Here is a 22,606-nt window from a genome sequence, read left to right on the forward strand (position 1 = left end):
CGAAACCTATTACGTACAAGGGACAGTTCATACCAATTTGGCCCTTTGAAGATCTGTAGTACTTAGATTTTATTGCTTATTTTGTTTATGTGTTTCTGAGAATTTGAAACGCTCTCGTAACATAAAAAAAAACTCTTAACCGTTTCTGAATTTGAAAAAAGAAAATTTTATGCAGTATAAAATTTGACGGAAATAATTAGAAAAGTACTTCTATTCTGAAGTTTAAATAAAAGTTTTCTAAATCGAAAATCAAGTAATTTAGTTTGTAAATGTTGAAAATCAATTGGAACATTTCTGATAACGAGAAACGTTTGAAAACTCGTAGTTTGAAATCGAGTTCTTCTGAACATTGGATATTTTGAAAAAAAGGAAAAAAAGGGGAAATTGAAATCTTTGTATGGGTTTTCAATTGGACCTGCTGCATTGTTTTTCGTTCTTTTTTTCTTTATTTATTTTCCTTCTGTCACGGTCCCAGCCTCGCGATGCGCAGCCAGACGTAAAAGGTCTGAGGACCTACTCTTTGTACCTTAAACGGCTTCTTTTTATTACCCACGCTTTATGCGCGTTGCAATCATATATGCGAGTGAGCTCTACGTGATCTTGCATCTTTCAAGAAAGTGTTGCGATCCCTGCGGCCACCTTAACGTCATCTGTCCGCTACAGATTATCGTATACCCGGTATTTACGTACATTTTTTGCCATTGATTTTTGCTTCTTTTTTTGAGTGCTACATTTTAGACACCGAATGATTGCACATGTGTAAGAGTGCGAACAAGTTCACAATTATTCTATCTTATATTGTTATTTACACTTACACATACTTCTGTAGTCGGTTTTTATCGCCTGGGACGATACTTAAGTAATAATTTTTTTCGTGAAACGATCAAGCATATCAAGTTATGTGCGGTGAGCGTCGCTTATATGGTGCATAGTAAATTAATATATGTACATACGTATGTAAAGATATACGTTCCCGCGCAGTTTGATTTACTGACAATGAACGGCGTCGTGGTATTCTTTACAGCGTGATATTCAACACCTTTCATTTCTTTCTTTTCAATGTATCCGCGAACCATCTCCCGTGCAATTACTATAATAAATTATTCATGAATTTTCTGAGAGCTATTACGTATCGTACAGATACATTTAGGTGGGTTACAGAAAGTTTCGGTTTCGACACAGATATTTATCATCGTTCAGAGGTCGACAAATAAAAAATCTGTATAAACCCACTCGTTTTAAATGCAGATATGTATACAATTTTTTTACATTACGATTAGTCAAATTGATGCAAGCAACAGAACAGTTTCATTAAACGTATATATACCCATACCACATTAATAAAAATCAGTATGTCGAATGAATTAATCAATTCGAGGTAGAATTTCAATTTTTACCGTCTCTAATTTTTCGAAAGTATCCAGGCTTTTGAGTTATAGCTACAGGCGTGCAAAATTTGGGCAACAGTTTTTCTTAGAAATTATACACTAACAAACATTCTTTTGTACATAGTAACCAATAACCCCAACTTGGAAGCCCACAGAAACAGGTAATACCTAAAATGTTGGTGAACTGATTACATTTCACGAAAAAAACATGACATAAAGTTCAAGCATTTTTTTCAATAATAAATATTACTTGACTTTTATACGTGATTAGTAAACTGAGACGAGTTTTAGAAATTCTGGTTTTTTATTTACATCAATCAACACGAGTTTTAGAAGAAATACAATGAAACGCAAGCAACTCGCTATTCCTCATTTCTCAAGATGAGCTTCTTCTGTAAATTTTGTCACTGGAGCGGCGCGATTATTCGCTATTCAGACGCAAGACGTTCAAATCACGCGCCACGTTCAAACGTGGGTCACGTGGCTCGGTGCACATCGGCCATCATGGTATCAGGCGTCTGCTTTTCTGCGTCGTTGCGTTACATCAGCGCTGCTTGCATTGTCTGTCAGATATCGAGTTCGCGATCATTTATGAATTCAGTCAATGTTTGTGGCTAGGACTTGGAACCAATCAATCTCTTGCATTGACATATTTATCAACGTTGCAAGGTTAGAACGTGGTTGGAACGTATTTTAAATCTCAATATCGTCCTTAGCGTCAGACTTGGAAATTATATCTGCTACTAAACACCAAGTGAAGTATTCGTCGCTCCGTGCTGTCAAAACTTATTCTTCTAGAAATGCTTACCCTGCACCGATCAATCTTTTCGCTTTTTACGCTACGAATGGGCGGAAAACAGCAACGGTATTTTTCATCGTTCTCTGCGATAGAAGACCCGCACCACGGATGGATCGACGGAAAGATATTTAAGTCTCTGATACGCCAGCGTACCAGCCCCTAACCTCACTTCGCCTGTCCCTTCGTTAATATCTGCCGAGGCAAGAATGATTTGTGACAATCAGTGGTTTCTTAATATTTTCGAAGTTTACAATTTTTACTTGAATATTGCTACTAAGGACCGTTCTGGTGATATTCAATTTGTTTCAATCTCAGTACAATGTGATATGTATACTGAATATGCATTCTTACATCAGTTTTGACTGTATTTTGCAGATATCGTAACACGGTGCTTGAAGCAAAGTTACCTGAGCAACCAAGTGAAAATCAAGTAGTGCTAATTAGCTGTTCGCATTGTGTCTTGGCAAATTTCATCAGAAGACAAACTTCTGGCTTCAGAGTAGGTATAATTATCAAGATTTCAAATACTGTAAAAGCTTGATATTAACTGGATGCAATTGATAATTTACAGCGATATGGACGACGTTCCTAATAATCCAGAGAATCGTAACAATGCCCTACAACAAAAAGTAACTCGGTAGTAAAAATGAGCAATACCTTTGTTGATTTATATAATTTATCGGCGAGTATTGTAGGTGCTTCTAAAAAGTAAAAAATTTAAAATAGTTTCACAGTTCATTTTATCGTAAACGTCAAAAATTTGAAAACAGCCAATCGTTTCAGATGCAAGGATGTGGCCATCATTTTTTAGCTCAGTTGAGCAATATTTTACTGTATACAAGGTTCAAGACCAATTCGGCCTTCAACATTGTGCCAAAGAAAAAACGTACTCTGCATATCATGTTGTCTTATATGTTTACTATGTTCATAACATAAAGTATACAGTATTAGCTGTGTCTTCGTCATATTGAGATGTTGCTCGGAAATAGATTCTACTCCTTCTAAACTATGTCAGATTGTAATTAGGTCAACTTATGCTATGCTACTATTTGCTCCATAAATTGCCTTATCACATTAAACAGTGTCTTCAAAAATAGTTGTAAGTGTGAAACTTATCAAATCAACTATTCGTAAATTTGTATCGGATTGTTAAAATAGCTCAATTCTTAGTACAAACATCAATGGTCTTCTCTGTTTACTGTTCAAACATTTATATCTATGCGTGAGAGTGTTCTAGTAATTTCTTTCTGAACTAAATCATGAGAGTTTTGTTTCAGATAAGAACTGCTTTGACTGATGTGTGAGATATAAATAAACACACCATGTTGTGTCATCTGAGATTGGAGTTGTCAAGCGACGTATGTGAAGGATTGTAGTCAGACGCTGAGGTAATTAGAACAAAAAATGAATGAATGTATGAAGATAAGCAAGCACAAGTAGACGTACATCATCACAACCATGGGCTCGTAGGAAACTAGTGCGATTGTGATAATATGCTTACTGCAGTGAAAGGTCAGTTAACAAAATTCTTTAGAAGACATAGGTATTTGGATCATTCAAATAAGACTGGTAGAAAATCTCTTGAATGTATGTATCTATGAGTACATAACATGTACGGCCCACTACAATCATGTGTGCTAGAAAATTTATACAAACAACACTGTACGTAAGAACTGGACACAGTTTGCAATATGTCGTTTAGATTATCAGATAGCAGGGACATTGGTTATTAGATCAATCAATTGTTCTTATATCGAATACTTAGTTATCCGATGTTCAGAGTAATAATAATGATTTTAGACAATGCAGATAAGCTTGACAAATAGTAACAACTTCTGAGATACCACGGTAAAATTTCAATAGAACGGGAAGTTCGCTGGATTTTTTCAAAAAATATCCTGATGCAAAGGAATGATGAAAAAATAGCAGATGGGATGAAAATAACTTGAAGAAAATGCGTCTTTGATTCGTCAATTGACTTTTAATACATTATTCTCTAAATGAATCTAATAATGGACTGAACGATTTTGAAGCCTGGAATTTTTTTTTTTAAACTTGTATGTACTTTATCAAGTGATGTGCTTTTTTTTGTACTATAATACTAATGAATTGATTCCACATAACACAAGTGAAATAACTTTTCATCAAACTGTGGCTTGTAATTGTAAATGAAATTGGATTGTTCTGGAAAAAGAGTTGGGTACCTGTAGGTAAAATAATCGTTGATTGACTATGAAAATTCATATTTTCATGTTACAGAATTCTGTCTTCGTACAAGTAACGTAAATATAGACCAACCTGGAAGCTATTAATGAAAATTCTTCTTTGACCGGTGGTATTATCAAACAAGAAACTGAATTCGATCATTGCTGTCCTCAAATAGCCATGTTATCAATACTGGTAACCCCTCCTTTTCAAGGTAAACTTGATCACCAGCTTTATCTTGTTCGGAAGTACTTGAACTCACACTTTTTGGGAGCAGAGTATTTTAGTGAGGTATTGCTCATGCTTCTCAGTATATATATACGTATATCGATAAATCGTGGCTTTGTACATTGGACGTGTTGGTAAAAACTCCGAAATTGCTCTCGCGATCTGTTCCATTGTAGATTCAATCCCCAAGTTAAATGTAACTACTCAAATTTTTTCAAAGAAAATTTGCTTCTGTTTTTTTATAATGAATAATATTAAAACAGCAGTATTAACCTGCATCACTGACGATCGATAAATGGTTTGATTTCTTTACTCATATTCCAATATTCTTTCTACTTCGAAATGACGACAAAGAAGAACAAATTTACGATGTGCAGAAATTATCTTACCTGTCTATTCAATCATTCCGATCGAATTTTCAGCGGCATAACCGAATATCAATGCACGAAATGAGACTCTATTTCTTTTCTTAATTTCTTGTACTTCCCATTATATTCTTATTCAAATGGGTTTGTTAAACTAGGCCAAAATTGAAATACCAGGTAACTCTTCAACTTACTGAATCTTATCAAATAGGTAATGTATCGTCGCCAATGCGTGGTAGTACCGTTGTCTTGGAGCAAGAAGTGCAGTTGATACGTATCTTAACGTTTCACAAGCTTGGCACACAGATAAATATCAAGAATTTATTGTTCCTTGAAATGAGCTGTGCTGACAATTAGGTATAGTTAAATTTATAAGATGGTTTTAACAAGCTGTTGCTTTACTTATTGTTAGCAGATATCAATCAGCATCAAGTGGAGTTGACTGAAGTTGGGATTATCGGAATGGAGAGAAAAACCAAGTAACTCAAACCTCCGAACGAAATTTGCTGAAAATAAAATGGCTTTTGACAGCTTAGATTGATTACCACGAGCCGATATTAAAGAATGTATCACAGATGAAATCAGCCACTTGAGATTGTGATCTTGTTTTCCATCACACATCTAGTAGATTGGACATCAAAATGCTTACATATAAAATCCAACGGCACAAAATAATACTTGACAAAGATTTCGTAGCAAATCACAAAATATCAGTTAAGCTTGAATTTAACTCGATAATTAACTTTAGAAGAGCAATCAGATATTTAAGTAGGCACTTGAGAAATACCCGTCATCCCGAATCGTACACAAATGTATATTAATATCTAATTGCCACTTTGATATAAGTACTTTATGCGAAGAACTATGTATGTTCTGCTCTTTATTGCGTTGTATATACGTTTTACAAATTTGTTTATCATGTTGTAAACTCGGTCCATTCTATTACTTATCTCGGTAATTCCAATGCAATCATTCCGTGTTAACTCATTGTCAGGCCCCATTGTTGACAAATTACTGTCAAGTAAGGCTACACGTATTTTTATTTATGACATTAGCAAAGTTACTCAATGTGCTCATATATTTTTCGTCAACCATGATATGTGCCGTGACGTCAAATATGAAGCTCAAACACTTCTATTCGCAATAAAGGCATGTGTATACTGCGTATGCATGCATTTTATATGTTATTAGCATTATTATTATTATTATTAGCAAACCGCCAATTAGCTTATATTCTGATTATAGTCTTGTGACTTACACAGTGTAGTACTTTCTTTCTTTCTTTATTACATCGAGTTACAATGAAGTGCAACTTTTCTTTTCGAGTATTCAATTATTTATATTCATAGGCACGGGTGAATACAAAAAAATGCGAATTCGCTGCATTGCAAAAAGTTAGACCTACCTTCACCTAGGTCTTAAATTTTCAAATCTTTACCTGATTTATAAATTTGAATCCCCGACATGCCGGACAATCGTTGACACCACAGACTTTACCTAAAAAAATTCAGCAATGTGAGTACGAAGATATGCTGAATTTAAATAAATTTTTCTTCATCAAAAACGAATGGATAAACGTCGTAATTCAATTCTTGAATATTCAAAAGTGGCTTGTCCTAATTTAAGAATATCTTGCTATGAATCAGTGATAAAAATAATCTAACAATCCAATCAACAGTTGATATGCTTTCCCATGACAACTACGTGATTTTATATAATTCTTTAGCCGGTATAGAATCCATTGAAGATTTTGGGATAAAAAAAGTGTTACCTACTAGTGGTAAGAGTTCTAACTAATAAGTGAGAGAAACACATTACCTTTTTGTTTTTCTCAAATTATACAAATATCGAGGTAAAAAAAAAACTGTGTACAATTTTTAGAATTGTATTGTTACCTACAATTTACCGTGCCTTAATGTACGCCCAATTTGACAAAAACGATAACACCTCCATTTTCTATCCTAATCATGTGTGCCTATGAGTAAAACTTGCATTACCACGGTCTTTCAGTGCAGACCAGTATTCAAAAAAAATTTGATACGTAAATAACAGTGCCATAAAATACTTTCATCTGTGAGTTGTAGCCCATTTTAAGAATTCTTAGTGATTAGAACTTTGTTAAAACCGAAATTATGCTTCGGCTGTTCTAATTGTCAGTTTATTTTCCATGGAATGATAATTGATACGTAACTAGAGACAAAAATAGTGTATCTAACGACGATCATGTTGATTTCTCCGCTCATTTTGTACCCAAGTTTGAACTTGTTCAACAAATTTCGCAATGAAAAATGTTTTCCTCTGCATTGTGAACTCTAAATTTTTTGGACATAATTTCATGCCAAACATTTTCATCGAAGGATTAGTTTTTATACCAAATAGTCGATGAATATTTTATCATTTTTGAGAATATAGTGTACAGAAGTCACCACTTGTGTACACCTACTGCTACACTGAACTGGCATTGTTAACTCTGAAAAGTGTAAGTATCCGTATAAACGCTACAACTTGCGAATTCGCGTGTATCTAGTCATTTTTTTTTGACAAATTCATTTTTTGTATTCAATTTTATGACGTAATGACTGGCTGCTTAAGTGCTCTCCGTCGTTTTATATTTACCATTTGAAATTTATTGTAGAGGCACAATTACTTTTCATCAGCTAAATGGATGTAGGGAAAGTACTGGTTTCTGTCAAAGATGACTTCCCAGTTTTAACAAATTTTCACCTTTTCGAATTCCGAGCATCCGAAAAAGAGGCTTTTAGAAAAATTTATTTCTATTTATTTATCTGTTTACCTATCCAGACAAACTACCGCGATGATCTCGGAAACGGCTCGATGAAACAATCTGATAATTACAAGTTTATACGAAGTACATAGGAAGTATTTTACAAATTACTATAAAAAGATTAAAACGCTGCAACAGGAAACAATTTTATTAAATATACAGAAACCATTTCATGAGTAAAAGAAAATACTAACTATAAATTTTTCAGATAATAGTCGATACCTCTAGTAACTGAATTGGTTTGACAAGTAACGAAAAGTGCCGCGAAAAGTATTTCTGGGGTCGTATTTGTCACCTTAATTCAGAATACAAAAGAGAACAAAGCGTTATGAAGATATAAGTTATTGACATTTTGACTCAGCAAATCGCATGCGGTTTTTCTATTGAAACAACCTTTTGTACAACCTGACGGAACAAAAAGGAACAGATTCAAATGACATTGGTCAAATGTCGTGGTATGTCAAGTCCCACCAGAGCTGTATTATAATGTTTAGCGCACTTGAATCGTCATCTCACCTCGCTGCGCAGGACGATATACCTATAAATATATTTATGTAAGGTCAGAGTGTAGAGGTCCTTTTCTTTCTCATGAGAATCACGTATAAGATTGGCTGCAGCATTGATGAACGTGTACAGACATCGCTGCACCTACACACCTCAAGATCAAAAAGAGAATGGCTCAGGTCAGACAATGGGAATACTGGAGGTGTACAATGACGGGTCGTATTTATCGATAGACGTTAATCCGCAATGTGTTCGATAACAGTTATTTATTATATTTCCTCAATCAATCATAATAAATAATTCATCGCATTTTAAATAAACACCTAAATAAATAAAAAAAACTTGATCTAAATCGGAAACAAGGTCAAGTGATCCAATCTACAAAAATTGTTCTCGAATGCATCCGTTCATTTGAACTGTCCCTGTCCTATTTCTACAGTGTAATTCAGTCTAAACGACTTTTTAATGAATCCAAAATAACTGCTATTAGTTGAATCAAACGTAGGAATTAGTAGTTTAAATTGACGAGCGAAGAAAAGCAATATAGTAGGGAATCGTAGCGGTTTTAGCAGCGTACTGTTCTGCTCTCCAAATTTCCCCAGACAGTAGCGTAGTTGTAAACGACGACTGTCGCGTTGCTACTAAAGCGAATGAATGAATCAAGGATAACTCTAACTTTTTCTATAATTTATCTTTCATTGTTTCGTAATTTCTTCGTACTATTATCACCTTCTTTCCAAGTTTCTAGTCTTCACAATGGAGTTTTTGTTCAACAGGCGCCAGTGGCGTTCACGTCAAACTTTCTAACGATAACTTTAAACACTTGTGGCGTGGCGTTGCGCCGCGCGTTGCTCTTTTGCAGCCAGTGTCCATTCGTACCGGGAACATTTTCGTTCACAAATCTCAACACACGAAGAATTACATAATAATCCCCGTTCAAAAATATGCTTCTATTAACACAAGGGTGACAGGCGTATATTATAAACGAAAAATAAAATTCGCAATTTTCACCTTAAAAATTATTTGTCGTCGCAAAATAATACTTTGGCCAAAAAAACTCGAGCGACGAGTAAAACTATCAAGTAACGTTAAGAAAATTAAATACTTCTCGACAGGTTAGAAAATCATTTAGCCACATCTCCTCGAATTTTGTCAAATTTATTCCACTATTCGACCGAAAGAACATCCCTTTCCTTCAAACGAGTCACGATCCTACTCGCGGATAGAGAAATTTGCATCTATTTCGAGTTCATTCGTGAAGACGAGTTGCACTCTCTTCAACAGCAGAAATTCGGATTCTTCGAAACTGATTCAATATGGCGAGCAGAAGGACGAATTCTGAAAGTCCCCAGAGGTAATAATATAAAAAGAAAAATGAATGAGACAAAAAAAAAACATCCCCACTTACTGTTACATCCAACGAAAACGGATGGCGAGGTTGTCACTCTACGATAATTCGCACCGTTGACGCATTACGTAACCGTCGTACGAGCTCGGCTCGCATTGGCGGTTGAGAGACACTGGTGATCTCTCGTACCTGCAGGTAACAGCCTACATTTCTAGTTTTATTTTTCACCGTCTCTGCGCATGCGCGAGAGGCCTCGCGAGCAATGCCTCGCGTCTGGTGTAGGTAGCTCGGTTATTGGTGCTGGCACCGAGGTTTCTCAGTTCGGTTGAATGTCTGATCAACGGCTCGTCGTCGCACGGTGACATTTCCGAGACCAGGCGCAGGTGCCCGTCGTGTTTACGTCGTGCCTTTGCATTCGCAACGGTTTATATTATGCCTGCCTCATCTTCGATTCAATGCTAAAATACCCAAAGGCGAATAGTTAGTTGTTTTTGTTTGGTGCTAATTGTTGTAGTGGTGATCGCAAGTGGTTTTGCGGATCAGTTCTGTTGTGTACAAACACACGCACATACAGCGTGTCGAATCGTGCACCCTGCCAAGTAAATTGCAAGAATCCCACACACCCGGGTGCTTTTGGATTACACACGTATACGGAAATTGGCAGCAACTCAAAACACCTTAAACTCAAGGTGAGTCTTCGCCCCTGATCTTGGCTACTTGTCGGTTCATTTTCGCTCCTTTTCTCTCTATCTCTCTCTCTAAAATTATGTGTCACAAGCAGTATGCATACGTTTCCGTGCACTTGCTAATAGGGTCGTGAAATCAATTCTCAATAGTTTTATTCATCTTCGTTGCAAGGATACCTACTTGGATGATTTTTTACGCGGAGAAATGGAAAGCGTTAAGTTCGATGTGTATTCCACAGTACACAAGCCCATAATTCGCGTGACGCGCGGTGAAGTTTCAAAAATATTCCTTTGCTGTATTTCACGAACATAGAATACACAGATGAGATCGTGTCCCTTACGTCATTCGGCCGGTGACCGCTGCGCCGCATAGTCTGTATACAGAGTTGAAGTAGGTTGCCTGGAAAGGGGGGAGGAGACATTTTTCTCACACGCTGCATTGAGAATTTGGTGAAAATGTATTGGCGAGATAGTTAAATAGCTGTTTTGCTCGATGCTCAGCTTAATCAAACACTTTTGAATTTTCGTGAGTATTGTTGTCGTTTTGAATTCAACAACAACAAAACAAAAAACGGAGATGACCGTGACGTTGCGTTGTTTCGAGTTCTTCTCTTCTTTGTTGCTTGCTTCATTTGCTTTTGATAGTCCTGTGTCCAGCGGTTTGTTATTCTTGTTATTGGATCGTAACATTTCAATTGGCAACCGTACAGACGTGGGATTTTAACGATCGTTTTTGTCAAGCTTCACTATTTCAACTACCGGAGTTTTTGTTTTTTCAGATGTCTGTAAATGTGGTTAGTCAGGATTCGATTACATATTTTCCTATTTCTAGTCACCCTGACCCGCTTTAGCGCAGTAATTATACGCGTGTCCGTATTCGTGGATCGTTTTTATTCATACATATCGTTGAAAACACGTATAATGAAGAAACTGTAGTCTACCGCAAAAGGATAACTGGCGGAAGATTGTTGTACACGAAATGCAACATAGATTTGATATTTGTAACACTGGGTCTGTGCAAGATCGTCATTAATCGTGTAGTATAGTTGAATGTTAGGAAAAAGAAATATTAACTTTTTGAACCGTAAATTTTTTCTTACAGTCAAATTCCATGAAACTGGGTCCATGTATAAGGATTCTTGAGTTTGCTAATTTCAAAAATGGGTTCAGATCTGAGAAATTTTCAAAACTTAAAATGGCGGATCCAATTTGAGCGAATAGGATCAATTTTTATATCTTCAATCTGCCATATTTTGAATTTCGAAATTCTGACATCAGATTCGTTTCCAGCCACCCAGAAAACCCCCGAATAACAAATTTCAAGCGAAACGGATCATTTTTATATTTTCAGTCCGCCATATTGAAACCGCAATTTTGAATTTTTTGAAATTCCGACATCGGATTCGTTCTTAGTGACTTCAAAATCCAAGATTACCGAGTTCGATTTTTTAGTCTTTAGATTTTGTAAAAACAGGCATTTTCAACACTTTGTTTATCCATAGCGCCTACTATATTCACAGAATCATTATAATCCTTCTTAAAACATCAACATTGATATCTTAGAAGTCCAATCATGCAAAAAACTGACAAAGATACCTCAAAAATTGAATATAAATCTTGAATAAACGATTCGAAAAAGGTGTCTCATATATGTTGCGCCGTGCCGCAAAGGGTTAATCGGTAATATATACTTGAACTTGTGTAAGTCATCCTAGCATCGTAATAAAATTTGTAAAGTAAACGATTCACGAGTGCAGGTAATGTACATATTTTTGATTAAGGAACAATGTCGGTGGTAATTTAATTTTATTCAAAGCGAAAACACAACGGCAGCCCGTTTCAGAAACGTTAACTCCATGAGACTTCGATCTGCGGCGGCAGGAGCAGAGAGTTTACTTGTGAGTAATCACAAATTGAAGTTGCGCGTTGCGGTTCGTTTTGATTTTAAGTAGGCAGACGGTACGAGGTCGTCCGCATCGTTATCTCAATTGGCATAAGGTTCATGTACGTATTAGGCATGAGAAACGGTGACACGACGACGGGCTTGCACTTGTGCACAAATTTTAGTTTCAGGAATGAGTAAGTATGCGAAGACGACTCCTACCTGTCCATACATGTGTGTTTGATTCATTGCACGTTACAGAGATCCTCACGCCCACGTAAGAAATTTTCTAAACAACGCGACGAATTTTATTCAAATACTTACGGTAACACTCGCTTCATAAGCCGCAGCTGCGAATTCCAGAAGTTTGTCATAATAAATATCAATTGCCGTAACCTCTTTACCTTTTGTCTAATATGGATATACGTACCTTCTAAGTGTCTATTATATAGCAATGGAATTGTAACAACTGTGAAATGACCTAGGAGTTCGTGAAATGATTTAGGAGAGGGACGGAAGATAGATAAATAGATAGGTAGATGTGTACATTAATATCCATATCAATGCTCGAAAAAGCAAAAGAGGTTTATAGACATTTCATGATATTGCACATACAACGAGCATAAATCTTCTGAGAAGAGGAAGACGAGTCGTCGAATTCAGTTTCGAAATAACTAAGAGTGATGGAAATCTTTGAAATCTTACAGTATACTTGTTTGGATATTACTGTAACTGAAAGATATGTTAATAGTCAGATATAAATATAATAAATAAAACACATTTCTTCATGCTCAATCAAAGCGAATTGGTCGGCAAGTAACGATTTATTTTGCGCAATGGATTTAAAGTACGTACTTTTTTTTTTTTTTTATAAACGAAAACCGCTATTTCGCGACTTGGGAATTGTCTGAATTCGAGTAAATCGTAATAAAATAGGACACACTCATATTTTGAAATCCAAGTTTCTTTAAAGGCATTGGAAACTTGAATATAGTGAATTTCTTTCCAATGTTTTGTTACGATAACGTTAACAACTTCGATCTCGTTCAAATTTCATACGAAATGCCGAAGAAATAAATATGTCACATCCATCATTCGGAGTAATTCGATCGTTACTTGCCGACCGATTCTCTTTGATTAACCGTGAAGAACACGTCAAGTTATCGATATCCGGACGGATGTGTCGTTGATCTTTCGAACATTTGAAAGAATGACAGACCATTGCGAAGTAAATTTCAATTCAGATTGCATTTTTCGATGAATTGAATTCCGTGGCATGGCTTACAAATTTTTTCTCGTGAATTCCAGTACGAAATGAGTCAGCCAAAGTTTTGTATTGTTCCTCTTTCCAGAAAATGATCACTCTAGAAAAGTTTCACTTTTAACGTTTTTCTATAAAATTTCTCATATTTATGAAATATATGTATGGATAATTTTGAAAGAGTTAAATTGTTTAAATAATCTATAGCCGAAGGTAATAAGACGATTCGGTGTTTCCTTTTTACTTCCAGTTCCTCGAGTTAGTTCCTTTGCTCATTGCTCCGTATAAATCCTTGTTTAAAAAATTTGCTTCAGATACACGTTGTCAAATATATGTCTTCCGATGAAAAGTATTCCTATTAAATGATTTTTTTCTACATCTACCTGTGACGCACCGTGGCACCATTGTTAAATAAACTATTGAATATTTATAGTTACGGCCTGCCGGAATTTTACGAAAACACACGTTTCAAAGCTTTATAAATATCGTTCAATTAGCTCTATGAAATTAGAATAAACCGCCTTGTCAAGAATGATAATATTGGTCTGTGTTTATGCTAGAATATCAACGCAAGTCGAAAAGGTACTCTGCATATTCGGCAGGTCTATGTCCAGGGTGTCTACTGCTCCTTAAATATCCTTCAATCCTGGAACTAATCTGGGAAACAAAAATTACTCTTTAGGTCCTGGGCAAGTTCTGGAATATTTTGATTTATCCTGGAAAAGTTGATATCATACATTTTTGATTGAGAACTGCGACATTTTATTTGTAACACGCGGCCTTGAATGCGTTAAATTTTAACAAATGGATCATGCAGTCCTTAGCAATTCATTCTGTATATGAACTACTACATATATGCATAAATTTTTTGATCCAACACCTATTCAACTTTCCTATCCTTGAAAATTCGTACGAACACAAAATTAAGGTTCCAGAATTTTTTACAATCTATTTTCCCGAAAACTTCTGGAATGGTCCTGGAATTTAAATTCTTAATTACAGTAGACACCCTGCATCTCGAACGATGTATAGTTATAATAACGAAGTTCATTTCGTGGTGTAGAAAACGAGTTTGTTTTTATGAGTACGCGAAAAAATTCTACGTTTATCAAAAAGAATTCCGAAGATCTGGCAATCGTTGTCCAGACGTTTTCAGGGGCGAGGTTGAAATTCCGAATTTTAAAAGTTCCGAAAGCACCAAATGCCGAATTTTTTGATGGCGAAACTTGAAGTAAAGAAATCAAACTTGGACAAAACATCAATGTTTCGAATGGTCCGAAACCCGACACTCAAAGTTCCATAAGTGCAAAAGAAAGGGTAAAATTCCGAAAGGACAAAATGCTGAAAGGGCATAACTCCGAACAAGTTGAGATTCCGAATTAGGAATTTTTCAAATTCGGAACTTGAACCCTGCCCTGTTTTTCAAGATGAGTTTAAATGGAAGTGCGTCATTCAATGTTATATTACATGACACCCAACACATTGCAGGCGAAACCAACGCGATTAGATGCCTCGTGCAACAATATCGAGAACCGCATTGTATTGTGTTACCAAAATAATTATCCATCGAGCTACGCCCCCGTAATCGTTGTATATATGGAGTATTCCACGTCAAATTAGCAGCCCATGTTCCTCATTCTCTTCGATTTTAATAATTTTTTGGTATGATGTTCATACCAACCCAAAAAGGTCTCGGAATTTTTTTCAGATTTTTTTCCAACGTTGAACTTTGAAATAAATCTAAAAAACAAATCCGGAAACAACATTTTTAAAAATTTGAAGTAATTCACACAGATTCTATGATTTGAAATGTGATTTTCAAGCATCACATGATAACGAAACCTCAATATTTACTATTTTTTTCGGAAGTTTGTAGTTTTTCCACGTCGGAATTGGAGTTTCTGTTTTCTGATCCCCGATCTAAATAGATCACAGAATCATGACAATAATGTGATTCCGCAATCTTTTAGATCGAGGCATATAAAAAATACAAAAGCAAAAACAATTCCGTCATGGAAGAAAATAAAACTTTGCGAAAAAAATAGTAAATATTGAGTTTACATTATCGTGTGTTGCTGAAAAATTACATTTTGAAACATAGAAACCGTTTCAGTTTTTTAAGAATTTTACAAACCGCGTTTTCGTAATTGATTTAGCGATTTTGTATAAATTTCACCAGTGGCTGAAGGAAAGTTGGTAAGAACATCATACTGAAAAATGGTTCAAATCGAAGAGGATGAGGTTCATGGGCTGCTAATTTGACGTGGAATCTCCCATACATAACCTGATATCCCTCACTAACTCGTCCTACGCTATACTTCCTCGGTTTCTTATGGGTCATTCGGAGTCAATTTTAAGATCAGAGCGCGTACCTGGTTTATACACCCTCACATACGTACATACATTCCGACTACCTTCGAAACCTGCAAACCGCTTGAAATTCTTTCTTGGCACGGCAAGGTTTAGTCACGAGCCGAGGACGGGGACGTGGCTTGTTTGCCTCTTAGAATTTCACGCGTCATATTATATGCTGCATACCTTTACGTATCGCTCACTTCGCACTCTCCAAAAATCCTTGGATTTCGAACGATCAAGCGTGTATTTTCACTATACAGAAAACTGTGAATGGTGTTACGTATGATAATAAAACATCTAGTCTACGATTGGAACTGACGGAATTTGCCGTTTTATACCATTCGGTCTGCGCTAATAAATGAGTATTGGTCACAGAAAGAAACAATAAAATTCTGTTCGTTGAAGATTGTCGATTTTATTATGATTCTTTGAGTTTATTGGTGCACCAATTATAACCTATAGGAATAGAACAGGCACTACCTCTATAATACTTGAGTGAAATATCAATAAAAATAGTCTTTATCGGGACAGACACTGTTTAAGTCTTTATCAACAGCAATTTACAGTTATAATATTCTGTTTACGGTTGTTTTCTTGCGCTATGAAAACAACAATATAAACTTTATTTGAGTCAGGTGCGTACCACGAGCTTGAGATAAAATATGAAAAAAGTGACATTTTTTCAAAAGGTTTTCATTCAGATCTAAAAACCCAAAATATTATACCGAAAAGTAACGCAATGTCGAAACACTGAATGTTTCGAAACAAAAACTTTCCGCCCTGAATTTTCCTGAATGAATTTTGCGTTTTCTATGGTACCACGTGCACCTCTCAAGTCCGATACTTGGTGAATACTTTTCTGCGCCACATTTAACAGCGAGGAAGCATGTTTCGTTGGGCAAGATGCGCACTGAACAGAAACAGTGAACGTATTGTTTTCTCAAGAAAACTTTGGCTTCGTGTGAGTAAGCAAATTTCTGTTTCGAAGGACAAAAATTAAGTGAATATTGCTGATTTTTAGTTCAACCTAGAAATTACTCCATAAAGCGATACTTATACCCAGATATCGGTGCAGTTGATCATATTTTCTTGCAAGACTACGCGAAATCCAGAAAAATTAGCCGAAAAAAAAAAAAAAAATTTGGCTAGTTCGACCAAAGTTTTTCTTCAAGTGTCGAATTACACAGGTGGATAAACAGCCTCAGGTATGAATTCTTTCTACCAACAGATCCCGGAAACCCTCTGAAATCTCTTCGACCCTAAGCTAGAGCCTGATTCCTGATGCGCCTACGGGAAACGTGGAGTTTTATTGTGATCTAAGTGGTCGTAAGAGTAAAATCCAACCACGAGTTTGAACAGATAATTTCCTCGTCGCGATCATCCTTTCTATTATATTCGAATGCTGAATCTGATTCAATGAAAGCCGACTTTCATCTATCTGATGTATGACTGACTGTTCATGCTCCACGAATTAGCGGTCAGGTCTTGAGTATTCAAGCGAACGTTGCAATGCGCTGCATGCAGCCATTAGAATGGGTGCATCTTTGCAGCGGATTATCTATCAGAATAATTGACGCATTTGCGAATTTGAGTTTAATGACTAAAGGTTTTTCCTTGAAACATGGCACAACTTTCATAAATTTTTCTCTTTGCAGAATTATCATATGTACATAATTTGTATTACAGGATTTTTTTTCTTACGTAGATACAGTAGTAACTGAAATTAGTATGAAATCGGAGAAACCGCCACTCCTTGAGTCTTTAATTTGTTTCGAAATGAAACGAGAACATGACCATGGATTAATCGTATAATATCCAACAGGTGTGACAATCGATTTCAACAAGTTTAAACCCACGTACCTCCCTAATTACCTATTTCACAGTTCTAATTTTTTTACTTTGCCGCATATGTTTGTCCGTAAATTTAGGCGTATTGTATACGAGGGTCTAAACGTGTCGAAATTAAGGTTTCGTTGTTTTTATTACAGGCGTACGGCTTCTTCTGCCCGGGGGATTTTGTTCACGGCTACTGGTTACCGCAGGCTTCGTTGTTATAGTTATAACTAAGTATAGAGAGCCGCTCTCTTCGCGTTAACGTATTTATTTACTCACGCGACGGCGATGGGCGGCAAATCAACTTGCAGCCTGCGCTTCCAACGCTTTCAGGCGAGCTTTAAAAGACTCCGGGTAGTCTGGTACAGAAAACAAAGACAATCAGCAGGAATACCTGTATAACACTGCGTCGCGTCGGGTCTTTGTTCACCACTATCGGTACTGGGTCAGTTTACTTTACGCTGATTGGAACGTGTGTCGCGAGTTGAAAGTCTCGACCGAACTCACCTTCGTACGATAAGAATAAAGGAAATGGATGCACCATCGGCGGGAAGAATATTAAAGCTGAAGGTTAATATTTGGATTTAACAGGTGTTTGTGATAACGCTGATGGAAATAAGGCTGTGTATTGGGCATTCCGGGTCTAACCCTCAGCCTCTTGGATTTGGTTCGAGATTTTTTATATCGTTGTCCCAATTCGAAAAATCATTTCAGCCCTCTTTCAGATTTTTCCTACCTTCCAGGTGCCCCAAATTATATAAATTCTGTGGTTAAAACTGAAAATGTTTGAACCAAAGTTGAAGTAGGCAGGCGAAACGGTAATTTTGTATTAGATATCATTTTAAATAATATGTAACTTTTTTTAAATTCATTTTGATTTTTTTTCTTAATTTTCAGGGTTCAATATGCTGATTATGTCTCCACTGACACAAAAACAATCTGCAAATTTCAATTGAAATTCAGAAATAACATTCAAAATTCAAAACCAGTTTTTTAGTTATTTTGATTTTTCAAGTTATAATTTTTATTAAAATTTATGTGTTGTTGCTTTATTACGGAAGATACATCGAAGCCTGAAAATTCCCTCCAAAAAAAATGTAAAAAAAAAAAATGATGGATTGGTTAAATAATTAATAAAAACTTTCTGTTTTGCCTGCTCTCTTAAGCTTTAATTGAAATATTTTTGGCTTCTCCCATACAATTTATGTAAGTTTTTAATATTTTTCCAAAATGTGGGAATCACTGTTAAAATACCATTTAAGGAGCTCTGAAAAACCTGAAAAAAATTGGAATGATTTTTAGAGTTGAAGCAACAATATAAAAAATCGCGTACTAAATCCGAGAGGGTGAGAATCAGAGGTGCCTCGTATATAGAGTTGAATATTAAATTTTGTCAGATTTCGTGGAGAGCTAATTGTTTTGTAATTTATTACATTGCAAACCAGCCAACTCGATGACGATTTAACTTTGTGGAATATTGTGTTGATATCAGTTCAAAGATAAAAAAAATATGTTCATTCCGTGTTCAATTGCAAGTCGCACGAGGCAAATGTTGAAATGAATCTTCCTCAACACAATATAGCTATAAGGAATGGGGATAATACGAAAACAATCGTGACTGGACGAATGGTACAAGGTATAACAATAGACCGGGTTGAGTAGGATTACTCCGTAGTTCTGTGAGCATATGTTGAGGTTCTGCAGTCACGAAATCTGATTAAACCTTCGGCAAGTTAGTCACGTTACTGCATCGACGCATGTTTAAGAAAAATTACTAATTCGCACCTTTATGACTTTCCGAAATTTAGTAAACCATTCACTGAGAAAAATTTCATTTTTTATAGTAACTAGAAAAATTCAGTAAAACAGGTGTCGTTAAAAAAAACTATTCGAATATTTTTGGGATTACGAAAAACGAGGTACGCGTAACCATTTTGGGCTACGTTCGATCCTTTTTTGGTTATTGCAACGCAAAATCAGTTTGCGAGGTTTACTCTACTTTTTTAGTTAAGTAAGGCTTTAACGCCAATTTATTGTTGCACGAGCATTAAATTTTCGCAACAGTGATCGTAATGAGAAAGAATAGTAACGGATAATAGACTTTCTGGTAACAGCTAGAAAACCAATTTTCATTATCTACCTAGAACCGTATTTTTCGGTTGTGGTAAAAAATCGAAATAGTTAAGGACTGAGCGGTAACCGGAACTAAAAATTTCTCTCGCGATCAGTGTTGTAAATAAAATGTACTCTTATTTTGAAGAGCCAACTCCTCGAAAGTGATTCTCTTTACCCTGTTGCATCGTCGTAGGCCAACGTTGCTAACTTCAGCCTCGTCACAATTGTCCATTGCAGGAAAATGATGAATTGTTCGGTTAGCTGGCAAGCCCGCGTTTAATTGCGCATCTTATACCCGCATTCTGTTGTTTCCGTCTCCTCGTCGTCTGCGTAATGTATAGTCGTATACCCTTTCATTACAATTCGTATACATAACGGGTCCCTGTGTTTAGTTCCACCTCGAAACGTCGTCGCGCAGCTTACGACAAAGATCACAGTATACGTTATCGGTACCTACCTATGTTTGTGTAGGTTATACGGTTACCGGCTGTATTTAATTGCTCGAAACGACCGAATCAGTCACTCGAAATCATTCCATTTTGTATTATAGGCACGTATCCCGAAAGCTTATTACACGGTATTAATCTTCGAGGAAACTGTAAAATGAGTACAGATCTGACATTCGAGCGCACAGACGACAAGTTTTTCGTTTCCCGGATAAAGCTGTTGGGGTATAAAACAGGCTAATGGATGGCAGGTTCGTCGATAGTTTATAAATTATTATCTGCACCATTAAACCCGTCTATAGATATGGATATTTTGAATTTTTTACTTTCATTCAGCTATAATTGGCATAATGCTCGAGTACTAAATGAATTATTTAAATGTATTTATAATCCAAATGGGGGACGAGTCGTTGTGATTTCAGTTTATTGTGTATAATGCTATATCTTCTTTGATCGACAAAATATCTTACTGGGCCTTGTAAATATTATTCGTGTAAACGGACAATTTTTTTAACGTGAAGCGTGTGGATCTCAATCTCTATTTAATTCATATTAATTATTTTTTATTAGTTCTAAATACGGAATTTTTTGATTGAAAACTACTTAAATTGTCGTTTTGAATAAATGTGCGCTCAGTACTATGCAAACGCATAGATTATTTGGATCAATTAATATTTATTAAATATGATAATTTTTTTTCTCAGTGCACGAAATTACAAATTCAACAGTTTCGATCATGACCAATAGGTACTGTTGTTTGATCTTCGTCTGAATTTCTTCGTTCGTCATTTCGCCTTAAAAAATACGTGTTCATTTAATTTCTATTATTTCGTTAGTCAGTCACTTGCATAGTTCGCAATTAGAACATGTTCGTCAATTAATTTCCTTTAAAGTAAATTAATTACCTTTGTAATTTTCACGCAACCGTGTTATTGTTTAAAGTCCAGTCCAGAAGCAGTAAGCATTAATCATCAAGTGTTGCGCATTCTTTGGAAAAGCATGAGGAAAATATGGGAACAGACATTGAGTAGTCACTCATACATGCATGCGGTGAATCGAACGAAGCATTGCATACAAAAGATACACCATTTGCATCTGGCCTATCGATGCCCGTTCGTTTATAAATTATTTTGCGTCACTCTACCAGCGTCGTGATTATATATATATATATATATAGAATTAGTTCGCTAGGTATCGGTGTGAATCACGTGACAGTATACGAGAAGAGAGGAGGCCATACAAGAATTTCCGACGCAGGTTCCACGGTCACGTGCAATCGAGAAATTTGTTTAATCAATTGTAAGGTACAAGGTATGCAGAGTTACCCGCTGCCACGTGGCTCGTACAGCACGTGTGGTATGCTCACGATGATGTGTTACAGGAAACTTGTGTATATTCAGCCACGTTATCAGGTTAGTTGATTTTTTATAATATCGACAAAGGTCGATACGTCGTTGAGAAATTTGTGCAGATGCCAACCTATCTGAAACGTGTTTGCATCAGGTTGTGTACACGATTACGTATAATTTAGTATCAGTCGAGTCGGTAAAACTAAAAAATTACCGACGCGTACAAGTTGCGCTTTATTTGTAACGTTCTCACAAACGGCAGAACTATCGTAGCTTCTGCAAAATTGCAACGTAACAAGAAAAACGCCCCTGCACTCTCTCTTGTCGGTTGTTCACTGCCTGTTCGACAATACCATAATTAACCTGAATGATTGTTATTATTCTCTCAGAACTTGCTGAAGTTTATTCAGTCTACCAAAACTGCTGCGTTTTGTGTCATGTGAATTACAATCTAAATTTCTTTTTAATCTCTACTTTGCGAGCGAATAACGAATTCCACTGCGTGGGAAAGATCTAAACAAATATTGAAAGTGTTTTTCTCGTCTTGTTGCGCGAAATGCAAGCGCCGGGTACACAGACGTATGATAATATCAAGTGTCGATTGGCCGAGGAGAGAGAGTACGAATTTTTATTTTCCAACCTTGTAACCGCTTGCGTTTTGTGCTAGCATTTGGTCTTTGATAAACCGCAATACGTATCCACAGTCGCCAGCAGTTGCGGTAATGATAACTGCAACTGTCACGGAAAGCAGCGTTGTATGGACGAAATAAAATTATACACGTAACTGCTATAACGGTATATGATATAAAATTTCGCAAATGTAATGTATTATTTTTTTTTGTTTCCCATCAGTTTTTTAAACATGTGAGCAAAAACTTTTCTGGCAGTTGAAGTTACAATAATTTTGGTATATTGGCTTCAGTTTAGCGGAACGAATATTAATGAGGCTATCTAACTTTTACTCCAATAATGTACTGAATTTACGTATCTGCTCGTATAAATTGCGATAGATTATTTTTCTTTCCAATTGAAGTCATGTTCAACTTTTGTGCGGAAA

General features: G+C 36.0%; 2 protein-coding genes and 2 long non-coding RNA genes across 13 annotated transcripts in view; 3 read left to right on the plus strand and 1 right to left on the minus strand.

Moving 5' to 3' along the window:
* LOC124184990 (fasciculation and elongation protein zeta-2-like) overlaps nucleotides 1-22,606 on the plus strand; it is a 467,596-nt gene that overhangs the window by 337,859 nt on the left and 107,131 nt on the right. The window lies entirely within an intron of this gene.
* On the plus strand, nucleotides 1,789-7,023 carry LOC124184992. 7 transcript variants are annotated; one of them, XR_006871300.1, is made up of 6 exons: nucleotides 1,789-2,475; nucleotides 2,563-2,686; nucleotides 2,759-2,824; nucleotides 3,465-3,699; nucleotides 4,447-4,606; nucleotides 5,398-7,023. It is a non-coding gene; the product is annotated as an uncharacterized LOC124184992 (long non-coding RNA). The 7 variants fall into 7 exon arrangements; XR_006871301.1 differs by having other exon boundaries at nucleotides 1,791-2,475; nucleotides 2,759-2,816; XR_006871297.1 differs by lacking the exon at nucleotides 2,759-2,824 and adding an exon at nucleotides 3,988-4,244 and having other exon boundaries at nucleotides 1,798-2,475.
* LOC124185007 lies at nucleotides 8,008-9,766 on the minus strand. Its single transcript, XR_006871321.1, has 3 exons — nucleotides 9,683-9,766; nucleotides 9,380-9,612; nucleotides 8,008-8,426 (listed from the first exon to the last, which is right to left on the minus strand). It is a non-coding gene; the product is annotated as an uncharacterized LOC124185007 (long non-coding RNA).
* LOC124184929 (rab11 family-interacting protein 4) overlaps nucleotides 9,947-22,606 on the plus strand; it is a 71,045-nt gene continuing 58,385 nt past the window's right edge. For 3 of the 4 annotated variants that reach the window (XM_046575153.1, XM_046575154.1, XM_046575156.1), the window contains exon 1: nucleotides 9,947-10,311. The gene's annotated coding sequence lies outside the window, so the exon portion shown is untranslated. The remainder of the gene's footprint in view (nucleotides 10,312-22,606) is intronic. The other variant, XM_046575155.1, reaches the window with a different exon arrangement.

This window comes from Neodiprion fabricii, chromosome 6 (assembly GCF_021155785.1).
Source record: "Neodiprion fabricii isolate iyNeoFabr1 chromosome 6, iyNeoFabr1.1, whole genome shotgun sequence".
In the NCBI taxonomy this organism is placed as follows: domain Eukaryota; kingdom Metazoa; phylum Arthropoda; class Insecta; order Hymenoptera; family Diprionidae; genus Neodiprion; species Neodiprion fabricii.